Below are 16,645 nucleotides of genomic sequence, written 5' to 3' on the forward strand. Positions count from 1 at the left end.
TGGAACAATCAAAGTCAGCTAACAGTCAGAGAGCAGGATCTGTGCTTTCACTTTGGTTTTCGTATTGTTTCAGGTCGAGCCGGGAAGTTTGATCGCCTTCACAGAAACAACGAGCAGCACCTGCTGTCACACTGTGGTAGCAGTACAGTAGTACAGTCACAGGACACACCTGTCCATTGTTTATCCACAATATCAGTTGTATCAGTCACTTCCAGCTCCGCTGCTTCTGCCCAGCAGATGGCGATGACGACACAACAAAAAAGGAGACGTCGACAAGATTTTCGCCTAAACTCCAGGACGTTCTCGCCGCTCCACGAGAAAAGAGACAGATTGAGCAACTGAGGACTCGGTGAAGGTGAGGGGACCGTGGCGGTTACAGCTAAAAGACTCCAGTGTTAACCTGAAACAGACACGTCACATCCATCCACCCTCAGCTGCAGTTTGTGACTGTAGCACGTCTCCTTTCCCGTCGGCGTGATTCCCGGAGGCGTTAATCACATGAATGTAAACGGGTGACAGGTTGGAGCCGTGAACGTCTCACCTGGTTTCCTGTAGTTTCCACCCACAGCGAGCAGCTAATGACACACTGAGCACCGTTAACTGTTAGCCATTAGCCACTGGCCTGCACACTGCAGCTTAAACAGCAGTCGATACCCAGAGAGATGCAGATGGGATAAAGTTCCTCCAGGCCGCTTCGTGTTTCTGCAGCCGCACTGACAGGTGAAGTGAACAGGCGAGCTACTGCTGCTCAGATTGCTGAAGAAGTTAAAGCTGGTTGTGGTAGAAAGGTGTCAGAGCACACAGTGCGTCGCAGTTAGTTTGTGTACGTGGCTGCGCGGCCTCAGACCAGTCAGGGGGCCCACGCTGACCCCTGTGCATCGCGGGCACGTGAGCACCAGAACTGGGCCACAGAGCAATGGAAGAAAGTGGCCTGGTCTGAATCAGCTTTTCTTTTTTATCACATGGATGTACATGGTGTTCCCTGACGGCTGTGGCCTCGTTCAGCAGGATAATGCTCCGTCCCACAAAGCAAAAATGGTCTGAGGAGCACAGCGACGAGTTTGAGGTGTTGACTCGGCCTCCAGATTCCCCAGATCTCAATCCAGTCGAGCATCTGTGGGATGTGCTGGACAAACAGGTCCGATCCATGGAGGCCCCGCCTCACAGCTTACAGGATCTGCTGCTAACATGTTGGTGCCAGATCCCACAGCACACCTTCACCTTCAGGGGTCCAGTGGGTGGGAGTGCTTCCTGTTTGTTTGGTGGTCTGCAGGTATTTATCCAATCACAGGTGGCAATTGTTTGACGATGTGCTGTGTGTAAAATAACATGTAAGGTTAGTGACGCAGAGTGTGTGTGTGTGTGTGGGTGAGGTGTTTACATTTGTGTGTTCAGTTTGGATCAGTCACTTCCTGTCACATGGGTTAGTTGGGAAAATCCAACAAGATTAGAAGAGTCAGCGGTCACAGACCTGCATTCTCCACTGACAGCTTCACACCTGAGCACACGGTGTGTTTGAAACCTTTCTTCTTCTTCTTCTTCTGACTCAGTGGAAGTCCCGCTCAGACAATCAGGTGGATGCCACACATGTAAAATTTAAAACAAACACATGACCATTGTGACCGATTCCACCAAAGTCTTAATTTGTGCGGTGTGAGACAGAAAGTTCGGTAAATCCCAAAACTGTTCTGTTGTTATGCAACAAAGTAAACACGTCGCAAACATGACGAGAGGACAAATCTGTCCTCAGGAAGGAAGACACTCATTCACTGAACTAAACACACAGCTCCCCTCGGACGTCTGCAGCTGTGTGTGTGTGTGTGTGTGAGCAGGGACGCTGATGCCTGCTGAGGACAGAAACCAGCGCAGCCTCTTTCACTGCAGTCATGGCTGAATGGCAGTAATGGCATCAGAAGTGTAGTTAAAAGACAATCATTTCCTTCTGAGCATCCAACAGGTTTTTCCCATCATGCTTTGGAGGAAGTGTTTTAGAAAAGTTTCTCGTGCTCTGTTTTATGAGCGGGTGTCCTTCAGGACTGGTTTCTCTGCTTAGATTTTTCTCTGCTGATCACACTTTGATCTGGAAGGATGCATGCTCACATGTTAAACGGTACCTGAGCGTCGTACTCACGTTCTGACGTGAAGCTGCACACCTCGGCCGTTTACCTGGCCAGTCACCTGCTGGTTTCAGATGGTTACTAAAACAGTCAGGTGCAGCCTCCTGATTCACTCTGAGTCTTTGGAAAGTCCGGAAGAGGAAAATGTGTTTTTTTATTTGGCATCAGAAAGTGATCAGCAGTTAAATACTAACAGACTTGACACTTTCAAAATCTGAGAACCAAACAGATTCATTCTTTAATTTGTTAAATAAATTGGCACGTGTGTCATAAAGCTTCTGTTTACCACTGACTCATAAAATCTAAATATTGATCCAGAATGTGCAAACTGAGGCGACGTCTCTCTCTCACCTGCTCTGAGAATAAAACTGCTTTCTGTAAATGCAGCGGTGGTTACCTGCCCGGCTTCCCAACTGGTTTCCCAACCCGCCAGGCTGTGGTTACGCCGACGATGCCAGGATCAACAGCAGCGCCACTTTCACTGAGCTAGCGCAACTTCCACAGGCTCTTCCAAGAAACTATTTCCTTGTATCTGTTACGCCATCACCGCAAAAAGAAAGTGAGGTTACAGCCCGGGAATGAGGAACACAGGCCGAGGCAGTGCAGTGAAAGTGAAAGCATCTGATCACAGAGACCTTCAGCACTTCAGATTCCTCAGCTGTGTTAAATGATTGATTGGCTTCATTTAATAAGTCACAGCAAAGCTCAGACTCAGTAACGATGTGAACCTGTGGTGAAAGATAAAATGAAGGTGAAATGAGAAACACGGCGTGTGACAGAGGAAAGGAGTCGAACGACGGTGAATGTTTTTAACTCTTCGTTATTCCGTTGTGTTCCCGCACGGCTCGTGTATTCTTCAGCCCTTTCCGACACGAGCAGAGCGAAGACTCCAACCGAATGACCGTGATGTGGCGCCCATGCCTGACACGAGCACAGAGCCGCGGCCAGTTCTGTCCAATAGAATAGAATAGAATAGAATAGAAATACTTTATTCATCCCAAGCTGGGAAATTTCGCTATCACAGCAGCAATGACAGTTGAAATAAAGTTTATTCAAAAAAGAAAACAGCATCATCAACAGATTTGAAAAATCCATTTTCACCAAGATGGAAAACACCCTTGTGTGTTCTGTTTGTGTCTGATAATTCACATGTGATCTCGTGTGTTACTGTCTCTTCCTGAATGAAACTTTCTGTTAATGTGTAGGAAAAACATTGCTCAGCTGAGATTCAGACCTTGACTCAGACTCAGACACGTCTTCAGGGTTCATGGACCACGGAGCGAGACAGGATGGTCTGTCCATGTACGGGAAACAAAAGCAATCTGATCCAATGGGGAAATGTGGAGAGACGCAAGTATTCACCTCCCTACTGTCCCTCTTGTTAAATGTGGGGAAGTTGTCCCCTGGACTCAGCCCGGGTAGAAGCTCATCGACAGTGATGGAGTTGTCGCTTTGGATCACAGAGTGACAATAAAGATGCTGACTAACAGCGAGGAATGTTCGCTGGTCCTGTCCGAGCTGCACAGGCACACAGCGGGAGAGGAGCACACCGAGGTCAAACACATTACAGGCTCGCTGAAAGCTGCAGGACCAAGGAAGAGCTTAACGAGCATGATGCAGAGCAGCGCCGCAGCTGAGTGCACGAGGACATTCAGTCTGTGTGCTAACGAGTCAGGATGTGGTTAGCTTAGCATAACAGCTGAAAACAAAGGGAAACGGTTAGCCTGGCTCCGTCCAATGTTTCAGTAGGAATCACCTGCTGGAACGTGGAACATGTTAAAGATCAGTCGGCGCAGGTTTAGGCTTCTGCTCTCTGATTTGGGGGATGAGCACCGCAGGTGTGTGCAGACTCTTGCTGAACTTCCTGTAAACTTGCTTAACATGAAGAGGAACAGGACAAAAGGGCTGAAACCTGATCCAGGTACAGAAACAGCAGACTTCAGTGTTCAGCTGTGACGTGTTACAGTTCAGTGCAGCTCCTGCACAACAGCAGATAAATGTTTTCCCAAAATGCTCAGTATCTGTTTCTGGATTTTCTTTCAGTACAAAGATAATCCACTGAATATCTTGGGTTTTTTCTTCAGCCAAGTTCCTGCTGAAAGTTACCTAATGGCTTTTTCTCTGAATCATATCACTGCTTTTCAGTTTTGGCTGTCGGTCATTGGTTTAACCAGCAGGCATGGCTTTAAAACACGTTCTTGAAAACAAAGTTGAGCACCAGGAAAACACAATCTGCAGGTCTGCAGTCGTCTCAGATCCTTGTGTGTGTGTTGACATGCAGGACTGCGACTGCAGCGGGGCTCAGGTGGAGGCCGGCAGGGCCGCATAGCTGAGAGGAGGTGAGGCATGATGAGACACGCAGCACCCTGTGCAGGTTTATCTGGGTCACATCCAGACTCACAGAAACAGCAGCACTGACACACTGATGATCAGGCAGAACACAGTTTATTCAGAGTATACATGCAGTGTGTGTGGGAACTGACAGTGAAACTGGTAAGGCAAGGCAATACAAGCAGGCTAACAATACGAGCAAGCTAACAATACGAGCAAGCTAACAATACGAGCAAGCTAACAATACGAGCAGGCTCACAATACGAGCAAGCTAACAATACGAGCAGGCTCACAATACGAGCAAGCTAACAATACGAGCAAGCTAACAATACGAGCAAGCTAACAATACGAGCAGGCTCACAATACGAGCAAGCTAACAATACGAGCAGGCTCACAATACGAGCAAGCTAACAATACGAGCAGGCTCACAATACGAGCAAGCTAACAATACGAGCAAGCTAACAATACGAGCAAGCTAACAATACGAGCAGGCACATTAAAGAACACACATTTACAAAGAACTGGATCAAGTATAACAGCTGCTGACAAACCACACATCAACATCAGACAGGATCAGCTGCAGCTTCTTTCTTGGACTCCTGTTATTATCACTATTATTATTTTATTTGGGGATGTTATACTTTCATTACTTCATTAATGATCTCACACACACACACACACACTGTGACCAGAGATGAATGTGATCAGTGAATCTCTAACAGCTTCTGTTAAGAGTCACATTTCACATCTGCTTCAGTGTGTCGGGTCGTCACAGATCAGCCGTCCTCTTAGGGGACAGGATGTGACCTCTCGCTAACAGGAAGAGGAAATGGACTTCTCTAATGGAGCAGCTTTCTATAGAAACACAACAAGCAGGAGCCTTTATACGGTGAACTGGCCTCAGCTGAAGGTCATACAGCAGAGTACCTGCTGAACAGCACAGAAACACACAGAAGGAACTGAGAGACTAAACGAATACAGGGAGGAAGTCTGAGGAAAAAAGGAGGAGAAGGAGGAAGAGGAGGGAAACGACAGGAAGAGGGGAAGAAAAGGAGAAATCCGTGTTCCTCTGTGTTTATCTCTTGCCTTTGTTTAGTCAGCTCATTGAGGGTCTTTCCTCATTTCCTCCGGTTTCTGTTTCTTTGTTTACAGTTTCCCTCAGTGTGTTTACCGATGCCTGATTGGTCGGCTTTCGATTCCTGGCACTGGCTCGACAGGGAAAAATGTATGTGTGTGTGTTGATTGTCGTGCACAGATTGTCAACACACCTTCAGTGTGACTGGACTCTGACCTCTGAGGCAGAGGCATGATAGCGAGCAGCCGAGGGATCGGATCTGTCTTCCCGATGTTCTTGTTGCCACCGTCGTCGTCGTCTCAGCGGTTTTACGAGCTGCCGGTGGTTTGACAGACAGGTGAACAGATGAGTCACAGAGGAAGCTGCTGTGCTGAGCAGCGTGACCATGTCCAATCGTCACCTCCCCCCCTGCTGTGGCCATGTTTTTTCCTCCGCAGTCAGAGCTCGGGATCGTCTGTTCAATCAGCATTAAACTGCCGTGAAGGAGGGAGAGACTGAGCACTGAGTGCAGACAGACGTAACAGGAAGGACACATGGTAAAGACATCAGCAGTCTATAAATCCAGGAGGTGGGTGTCTGCATGAAACACAGGTTGTTCTCCTACAGACAGAGGCAGCCATCTTTCTCCGATCTCCACTGTATGTGTATTATTGTAACCGTGGCAACGCAGCTCCTCCATCCTTACGGAAGAATTGGTTTTACCCCACCCCGGCCTCCCACAGCCGTGTGGCAGCAAAGGACGTTTCATTCTTCTGTGTTGTCCAAAGCTTCGACTCCCATGCAGCGTTTCACTGAGCACCGCTGAATTTCTGTGCCTGCGGTCAAAAATGGTTTGATCTCTATCATTTACACCCACACAGCAGACTCTATCTGATCTGTGCTCAACAGCCGTGCTGAAGTGTGTTGGGAAACATGGGGGGGTGGTGAGGTGGGGGGCGGGTAAAGGAATATAAATCTCTGGAAAGGAATGTGTTACAGTAAGGAGGGGTGGGGGTGGGGGTGTCTGGTCTTCACTCAAAACACTCACTTATATTGTTTCCTAACAACCCAACACATAAACAGGATGTAAGGTCAGAGGTCACTGATGAGGAGGGAGGAGGGAGGAAGGGGCTGGTGGGGTGGGGGTGGGGGGGTGTAATCGTTTTCTCAGTGGTCTCCTGACACATCCACCATATTGCTCTTTGATTGATCGGCATCTCCTGCGTCTGTCACTCAAACTGTGAGTCACACTGGAGTCGGGCTGGTTTAACCTGCGGCGTCGTAGGTCCAGCATTTCCACAGAGACGGAGCGCCCCGTACCTGAGGGGAGGACAGGTGATGCCCAGGTGTGGTTACTCTGACAGAACCACCTGTGTGTCCTCCATCTTTTACCGCACCACCGCAGTCACACGCTCATGGAAAAACACCGACCTCACACAGGAAATGGACGATGACGAGCTGTCCCGAAGTCAGCCGGATGGGGGGAGAGTTCAGTCAGGAACACTACACCTGGGCACGTGCACGTGCCTTCTTAGTCCAGCTCCATCACCTCTCTCCTGCCTTCGTCCAATCACAATCCCACACGCTCACCTCCAGCCAGTCACTCGCTAACTGCCAAACTCAGGTGTCGCACAGTGCAGGTGTAAATGTGGAGAAACTCCCTGAGCACAGCTCTGATCTCATCTCCCTCCGTATCTGCATCTGAAGAAGAAAATGACGCACAGAGCGCTGAGCCACACGTTTAATGGTGTGAACAACAAAATCGACTGGAAAGGACCGGAGCCGGTGTTCGCTGGAGCTTTCACCACGGTTCAGAGATGTTGTGAAAGCTCCTGATAAACCATCAATCATGTCTTAGGTTTTATTTCTGAGGAAAATGTTTGTTCAAGTAAAACAGATTAAGATCAGAAGCGGATCAGAGTCTGTATGAAGAAATAAGACTTTCAACAGAGAAACCTTCGTTGAAGTTATTTGTTCCTTTCAGCTTTTGGTTGTTTTTGCTCAGTTTTCATTCTTTTTATCAAAGACTAATATTTATTATCATCATTGCTCCATGTGACTCTCAGAAATATTGACGACACACTCGAGAAAAAAAAGCTTTATGAAGTTTTTTTGTTTATTTTTTTTTTACATCCCAGGTTTTCAAACGCACACAGATGAAGACTGAAGTCCGCACTGACGGACAGTTTCCCGGGCCACGAGTCACAGACAGTCGCCTGGAGAACTTCTGATAAGCGCAGTGTCTGAACGGGAAGAAAACGAGGGAAGAGCTGGAGTTTTCCTTTTTTCTTCTTCATGATCTTTAAGCAGTTTTACAAACATTTATTCATGGACATGGAAACACAATTTACAGACTCACCAGAAAATTCTCAGCTGTAGCTGAGATCTAAACACACACACACACACACACACACTGCACAATTCAGCTCTGAACAACAAAAGAAGAAATGAAAGCTTCCAAATAAGGAGTGCCAAGATAAGCGTCTCCTAATGGAGCAGGGTGACTAAGCAACACATTCCACTCTGATATAGACAATACGTCATGACAGGGATTAAAGTGTCAGTGCACACACACACACACACACACACACAATTATTGCCTTTCAGCTTTCAGCCCTGGGCTTCTTCCCATCAGCATAGCATGAGCGCGTCACCGGTTTCCCAGGAAGGAACCAGACCCCGACATGTTCTGATTCTGAAGAAGCCGAGGGGACAAACACAAACCCAGAACGAAACAAACAGAAAACACACCTTTTTATCTGATTCTCTCGTTTCAGTCACGTGTCTGTGGTTTCTCTCAGCCTCAGCTCGTCTTTGAAGTTTCAGCTCAGCAGCTGTGACACACGATTCTGCTTCCTGTTAACAGGGGGAACAGACGGAGTTTCTGGCGCCCGCCCCGCCGTGGTTTACTGTACGTGTGGTTTTGTGTGTAACCTCTCTGAGCTGTCTGTGGTCGGTGCTTCACTCTAATTTGCCTGTGGCGAAAGGTCAAAAGGTGACGCGGGTTTGAGGACTTGGAGTGGAAGGGACTTCTACCTGCCGCCGCCCTGCAGCGCTCTGAACACTGCGCCCGTTTGAGAAGGAGGAGCATCCATCTGCTGAAGCACTGTGAGTCCCTGTGGACAAAAGTGTCCACCGAATGATGGTGGCATGTCCTATTTTTCCTTTTCTCTGTGTGGAGCTCAACTGGACCAGGTTTATATCAGGTGATGGCGTATACTGAAGCGACACAACACCTGAACGTCACACCTGCTCCTGCTCCTGCTCCTGCTCTCAGCCTGAGGCCAGTGTGCTGCGGTGGAACTGGTAGGTCCACCTGATTAATGGGACATTAGACACGAGCTCAGTGCACAGGGAAAGTCCTTCCAACACCCACAGTGGATTCTGAATAACAGCAGGCGTTTTCAGGCAGGCTTCCTGTAACCTTTGTTTACCTCACACACACGTTTGCTGTGGTTCCACCTCATCCCACTCAGGTGTGACTTCCTGTACAGGTAACTGTCATTAAGTCACGTTAGCGTTGACCTTCGCCTGCTTTAAGACGAGAATCAACAATGTTTTGTCTGTTTTCAAACATCAAAATGTCACATGTAGAAAAGCCCCTGGGTCGCTGTCGTTTCCCGGTCTGACAGAAACCGGCCGATCACGCTCTGAGCCGGTAAAACCCCGTGTGCCACAGCTGCAGGGCTGTATGTGTGTGTGTGTATGTGTGTGTGTGTGTACATGTTGGTCGGAGTCGCATTTCATAGAAATCACAGTGGGAAGCTTCTGAGGTCAGAGCACACACACACACACAGATTTAATGAACACACAGTTTATCATCAAATAAAGTGACGCGGGAAGCTCTGAGCTGCTCCCATCATCCTCTGCTCTTACACAGTCAGCTGTAAACAAACACATAATCATCTCATACATCATGAAACTGACAGAACGTGTGATGGTGGATCCACTGTGAGAAGGCAGCTCCTCTCAGTGAGGCAGACTTTAGCTTTTACACCTCGAGGTGTAGAATGAATAAAATAAAATTAAAGCTCTTCATCCTGGATTTTGCTGATAATCTTTTTTAATTTGTATATTTATATTTATTCATATAATTGTGTATTTAGTGTGTTACACTTGGCTGAGTGTTAAACGTGTTCTTGTTTGCTGGACGCGTGTAGAAAGCAGCCGGTGGCGCAGAGCTGCTGACTCAGGCCGATCTGGAACATCAAACTGTAAATTTGTACCAGAATAAAATGAGATCATTCGGCCACAGTGCACTTTGAACTGCAATAACCTGCACTCAAGCTGATAAAGTGTGCTAATAAAACCTGCCTGATGGAGCGCTTAACCAACAGCGGCTCTTGTTCTCAGGTTTCGTTTGTTGGTTCCGTCACAGCTCGAGTTTTGTCTTCGCTGCAGCAGATTTAAGAAGAAAAAGCGTCAGAGCCGAAGTTTGTGTGATGAAATGTCCGAGGGAATGAAGCAGGAACACTTCATATAAAGCTCTGCAGCACATCTGGCAGGTAAGTGGATTTACAAAACTTCACATAAACAACATTCTCTCTCTCTCTCTCACACACACACACTCTGATAATGTTCCCTCCCTTCATTAACCTTTGAATGTTTTTACTTCTGTTTGCAGCTGGAAACTTCCATAACTTTACCTCTCACCCGAACCCTGGAACCACACAATGCTAAAGCTACACACTGAGCTTTGACCAGTCACACCAGTCCAGTCAATCCCAGTCCCCAGACCTAGAGCTGGACCCTCTGAAGTCCCTGTTTCCAGAGCAAATACGTCCAAACTGTGTGATTCAGCAGGTCAGTAAGTGTTTACATCAGTCAGCAGGTGAATCATGGGAGAATAAACTGCTGCTGCTCGTCACCAACCCTCAGGGCCTGTTTTTCTGAACACGTTTGTTATGATTCGGACTCTTCTGTGGACACTGGGACCTTTTCAGTCTTGTTTAGTTTAAGTTTTGTTTATAGTTCCTGTTTTATTTTGAAACCGCAGCCCCTGTATATCTTGTCTTGTTCTACTGCCTGTCTTTGTCTTGTTTCCCGCCTTTGTGATTGTCTGCCCCGCCCTAATTGGTGTCACCTGTTGCCTATTACCTTGAGTGTATATATTGTCTGCATCTCCCTTTGTTCAGGTTCAGTTCGCCTTGTCTCATGCCTCTTGTCTTGTCTCTTGTCTCTTGTCATGGTATCCCTGCTCAGGTTCTGTTTATTTGTTGCTTTGCTTCTTCTTTGCTTTTCGCTCCTTGTTCAGTCCTTCTCGTCGCTGAGGCTGATTTTGTTCACGTTTTCTTTTTCTTTTTGTTTTTTTGTTCAGAAATTGTAGTCAGACAATTTATCCACAGTGTAAAAACATAAAATACACTGTACAATCCCCCACAAACAACTCCCAGCCACTCGTGTTGCAACATATACATACTATAAAACTCCTTGTAATGCCCAGAGTACAACAGATGAGGGGGGAGTTGTAGGTTTCAGCAGTGAGGATCACTTCTCAGCTGCCGCTGGGGGCTGGCCCCAGAAGGGAGCAATCCTCCATTGACCCACATGTTAAAATAACCAACTTTACAGGCTAAAAAACAGATTTATAGCCTGGTACATTTTTTGTTTTTGGTCTCTATTGATAGTTTCCTCCGTGAACACTGTGGGGGTAGGGGGTGGGGAATTAAAATTCTTACAGCCCCATAGACAGGCACTGGCAGTTAGCTCTTTGCTAAAGCATCGGCTGGGCTAGGCGGCTACATCCAGAGGCCTTCGGCTACCTCCAGCGGTTGACAGGGGCTGCAGTGTCCGTGTTTGTTTGCCAATGTTCGGATAGGTTTCTGCGACAGTATGGCTTGTTGTAGTGTAGACTGTACTAACCGACCGTCGAAGGAGTCTGTGTTGCAGCTTTAAGTAGATTTCTCACTTTTTTACCTGAATGTTTGCGCTAATTAGCATGTTAGCATATTTTGCCGCTGGCACGACTTCATTGACGGTTTATGGTCGCTATTTTTTTAATCATTAATAATAATGGCAATGATAACAATAATAATTTTAATGTTTTAATATATTTTATCAATATGAAATAATAATGATTGTTTCACAGTTAAATAACAGGAAGGAAGAAACATCAGTTTATAAACGGAGGAGTACCCTCGGCCCGTTCGGTAAACGTCCGGTTACAGGCTGAGGATCACGCGAAGAGCAAACGATGCCGCGCAGCAACAAGTTAAAGTTCTTCTTCAGGGGGAACAGAAAATAAGAGGAGTCTGAAGGCTGCTGGACAATAGCTGCTGTCTGACAGGAAACCCAGCAGCAGAACAATCTGTCATCCAGATACATACAATGCACTCTGAGGTCAGCCAAACTGGAGCCTGTTGCCCAGCAAAATGAATCAGTAATATGTTTCCTGTCACACGTGGAATGTGGAGTAGTGAAAGAGCAACGTTAGCATTAAGAACATCAGGAAGCACTTGAAGGAAAAGCTGTTGCTGCTGGTCCAAACAGACTCTTACTTTCATCGTCTCCTGTCTGTGGCTCTCGGCTCTGAGCCGTCGCTTCCTCCTGAAGGTGCAAATCTTTAGGAACACCTCACGAAGGTTTGATTTTGTTTGTCAAAAGGCTCTTCCTCGAAAACAGCTGAACACTGTGGTTTTTAGTCAGATACTCAGAAGGAAACAGTCCATTTGTTATGGGTCTATTTTCAGCAGCGGATGAATATATGTTTATAGTTGGTTATAGAAGAATGTTAAAGGTGCACAGTGAACAGATGCTGGGAAATCTGCCCAGTGGCCAATGATGAGGTAGATTAATGAAAACAGCCTGATTTATTTACAGGAAAAGGCCTTTGATACAAACCTAATAAAGCTGGTGATGACGCAGGACGCCCTCCTCCCTCAGAGCTGCAGCTGGTGGACAGAAGAGACATAACTAAGACTCTTTGGTTCTCTTTCATGATGTGAAACAGTCTTCAGTGCTTAGAAAACAGAGACGTCGTGTTAACAGAACATTTCTCCTCATCTCAGCACGAAGCAGCTGATCTGAAACCATCGCGTCATTTAAACTGAACTTCCGAGCGACTGACACGTTCGTGGTTCACGGTGGAAGTTAGTCTACGAATTAGTTTGTCAGTTAACTGATAAATAAATAAATAAATAGAGGAAATGACCATCTGAAATCCTGGAAACCTGCTATGAGATTTCATTTAAACTTTCTCTCAACTCACGTTACTCACACAACAAGAGGAAGACACACACACACAAACACACACACACACACACACACACACACACACACACAGTGCCCCCTGCTCCTGGGAAAGGACCCGGCCGATCTTTATCAGCCTTCAACAACAGCAACACCTTCTTCCTCTTCCTCTTTTCTCACAGGGCCTCGGCCGTCGTGCTCACAGCTCACAGCTCGCCTGTCAATCAGGAAACGTGACATGTTGTGTGATTAATTAATCATTGTTTAACTAACGAGGCGGCTCTGACTTTCAAACACACACAATATGAGTTTTCCCGTGGCAGCGGACCGTGCACAGCTCAAAGCTTCAGAGGGCTTCTTCTACTTCTTCTTCTTCTTCTCCTGCTCTCGGAGCTGCTGCGACGTTTCCCGAGGAAACTCCTGAGATCCGAGCAGGAGGACGTCATGTGACCATGTTTCATGAATGAGCTTACTCACTGTTAGTCTGAAGGTTCGACGATCTGTCTCCTCCGGTCGTCAAAGGGGACAAAGTCCGTCCTGTCTTTTAAGTCTGACAAATGTCCTCAAGTGCTGTAATTAGCCACCGGCAGGTTTCGAAAAGGAGGAAGAATAAAAAGACGTTGTGTGTTTGTGGGTCAGTGTGAGTTAGTGTTGTGTTGTGCTGACTGAGCCGAGGCGTCTTTAACATGTTCAGTGAAACAGTGAAACGATGTGTTGGACTCAGAACCTGAACCTGTGTGTGTGTGTGTGTGTCTGTGTGTGTGTGTCTCTGTCCTCACTCGGTTCCTGTCTCTGCCTGCTCAGACCCTGTTCGTTGCTCCCTCTCGTCTCTTGTCTTATCAGATTCCACCCACACAAGCTTCCCTTGGATTCTGTCCCAGACACCTTTGCCATATTTCACAATCCATCCTCTGAATGTGGAGGTTAGCTCAGATGTGATGAGTGTGGGTGCAGCGCAGGCCTGAGGTTATCAGCGCGGCCGAGTGAAGGGACAGCGGAGGGAGGAGCGGCTTCCTCTGGCGGCCGCTCTGCTGAGCACGCGTTCCTGGAAATCTGCAGTTCACGGCTAAATTTATCGGCTCCAGCCGACGCTTCCTCAAACAACACAATCACCACATCGCACAACAACGCAGCGCGGCACAACCGCTGTCACACGCTAAAACCTCAGAGTGAATGAATGAACGAGAGACAGAGTGAGACAGACAGTTCCCACAGCATTCCTCACTAAACCATAAACAAACAAACAACGTCCGTAAATCAGAGCCTCCCCTCGAGGAATCAGCTGTGTGATCCGTGTGTGCTCACACCGCCTGACACACATGAACACCATCAACTTTATTCATGGTTTCACGTGTTCACCACGTGGTTCAAGTGAAGCTGTTCAGTTCAGAGCAGGTTAGCCTAGCTTAGCATAAAGACCTGAAACTCACGTGTAGAGCTCACTGACACACACGCAGGTGTGACCTGTGGATAGTTGGGGGTAAAATGGAGCGGATGAACCTGATGAGCTCCACCTGTACAAGGTGAACCGTGCGTTTGCATCCATTCAGAACAGGTAAAAACAGGTTCTACTGAAAATCGACTGCGTAAAACAGAGATGAAAACCTTTGATGTGTAAACGACCTGTGAGTCCGTGTCTCTGTCCTCGCTCACTCCTCGACCCGGTGACGGAGGCAGGTTGTTCAGATGTTGTTGGGGCTTATTTTTTTCTCAAGCGTCACAAAAAATAACACTTTTAATAAACAGCGAAGGTGAAACCTGATGTGTCCGTGAACACGCGTGACCAGGTTTCGAATCACGGTTTTCCACAGAAACTAAAGGGAGAAGTTCTTAAACGTAAAGATGCTCCCACTGCCTGCTCGTGTCTTGTCTTATCCTGTCCTTGGGACGTGTGCGTGAAGGCTGCGGGAAGTCCACAGCATCAGTGGGTAGGACATTTTTGTTGTTGTTTATTGCATTAATGAGCATGTTTGTTTGAAAAGAGGTTTTTTTTTGTTCAGGTGCAAAAATTGTACGGTGTGAAAACTGTGTGTGTGTGTGTGTGTGTTGTTAGGAGGAGGGGGGTCAGACAGGTGCTGGGGGTTCTGTTAGACTCATCAACGCCGTGGTAATGTCCTCCTGGTCGTCACGCCAGCTCATCCTCCTGAAGACGTTCCCACGGAGGGTGGGGTCAAAGGTCAGCACCTCAGTGGATGTTGGGGGGGGGGGGGGGGGGACCGGGTTTGGGCTGGGGGTGTTTACTGAGACACAGTGAGAGTCGTCCATTTCATTCAAAGTAAAACTTTAGGTGCAGCAGGAGCACGAGGTCCGCAACACACACACACACCAACACGCAACATGTGTGTTGGTGTGTGTGTGTGTGTGTGTGTGTGTGTGTGTGTGTGTGTGTGTGTGTGTGTATGTGTGCGTGGTGTGTGTGTTGGTCTCTGGTTCCTGACCTCAGAAGTGTGCGGCTCGCTGAAGGAAGAGGAGAGCATAGAGAGGAAGGAAGGAGGAAGACGGGGGAGGACAGGAGGACGCACCATGTTATACTATGTTCACGTGTCTCATGTTGTATAAAACCATGAGACACGTCAGAGTCCGTCTCCACCCGTGACCCGTCTGTGAAAAACATGCTGCAGCAGGTCGTCCACTGTCAACAAACAACCTATACCTTTATATTCAGAACTGAGGAGGAGCAACAGGCCTGAGCTTCACTGACCTCTGACCCTTCACTGCACACAGCTTAGTGTGGACACTGTAAGAATCACCTGTGTCGTTATGTTGTTGTGTTTTTTTTTTTAACCAGACGTCTGAGGAGAGCCGTCCTGGTCTGTCTGTCTCTGTCTGTTGCTCTGTCATTTCCTCCCTGAATGACCTCTGACCTCCCCGGGTCACAGCACCTGATCTCACTTCAGTTCAATTCAATTCAAAAATCAGTCCAGTGTTCGAATCTCGCCTTCACTCGTCTGACCGACTGATCCACGGCGCCACGCACAGTGAACATCACCCTGATGTGTGTCGCGCTTCATACAGAGCAGCTTCAGAGCCCAACTCTGTGTGACGTGATCCACAGAGAGGCTGGGACAGCGCCCGGCTCATGGTGGGCGGCCGTCTGCTTCCGCCACAGAGCGTACGTCCCGCTTTACCTCGTCGTTACCACGGTGACACACGGTGACCTCACAGAGAGGCAGAAACCTGAGGCTCACGGCTGTCCGCCATGAAAGAACATGCACACACACACTGACGTTCCCATGGACAGTGTGTGTGTGAGAATAAGACTTGATTCATGTTCTCGTCTTTATCCTTCCTGTTCCTGTTTCCTCCTCACAACTTTCTCACACACACACACACTGCATGCCATGTCATGCAGGATTGACGACAGACAGACTGTGTGTGTATCCAAAACAAGGTGGGAATGAGAGCGGGAGGAGGAGGAGAGGTCAGAGGTCGGGGGGTGGTGATGGAGCTGTGACAGGTGTGTGTGTTCATCTGTGTGTGTTCTTCACTCTGTCTGTTGTCGTCTCAGGGTTTCACTCACACAACTGGCACCAAAGGCTTTTAGTAATCACCTTTCACAGTGTCGTTCCAACAAACGTCTGTAGGAAAGTTCGTGCCCGTCCGTCCAGTAGTTGAAGGACACGGCCTGAAAACGGGACGTGGCCTGAATGTTTGCGACGCTGCTGTTTGTCAATAAAAACAGCAACAATAAGAGAAGAGAGGGAAGAGAGCTGGACTGGACTGGACTCTGCACTGTGCCCAAACAAACGTCACGCCTTCATCAAACATACAAACATCAGGCAGCACAGACCAGGGTCAATAAACAGGTGGATGCTCACTCACCTGGGGGTGGAGCAGAGGGTCATGTCTCGCCCTTAGGTCTGGTTTCCTCGTGTTGCCTTTCATGTTTGGTTCATGTCTTATTTTGAAATCTTTTCCTGCCTGTTTAGTTCCAGATTCACTTCCTGCCCTCTGG

General features: G+C 47.7%; 1 long non-coding RNA gene across 2 annotated transcripts; it reads left to right on the forward strand.

Moving 5' to 3' along the window:
* Window positions 1–8,086: 8,086 nt before the first annotated feature.
* Window positions 8,087–12,900, forward strand: LOC121187365. Of its 2 annotated transcripts, XR_005894586.1 has the most exons (4): window positions 8,087–8,610; window positions 9,856–10,007; window positions 10,127–10,305; window positions 11,602–12,900. It is a non-coding gene; the product is annotated as an uncharacterized LOC121187365 (long non-coding RNA). The 2 variants fall into 2 exon arrangements; XR_005894585.1 differs by lacking the exon at window positions 11,602–12,900 and having other exon boundaries at window positions 10,127–11,126.
* Window positions 12,901–16,645: the final 3,745 nt, after the last annotated feature.

Source organism: Toxotes jaculatrix, chromosome 9, assembly GCF_017976425.1.
Source record: "Toxotes jaculatrix isolate fToxJac2 chromosome 9, fToxJac2.pri, whole genome shotgun sequence".
Taxonomy (NCBI): domain Eukaryota; kingdom Metazoa; phylum Chordata; class Actinopteri; family Toxotidae; genus Toxotes; species Toxotes jaculatrix.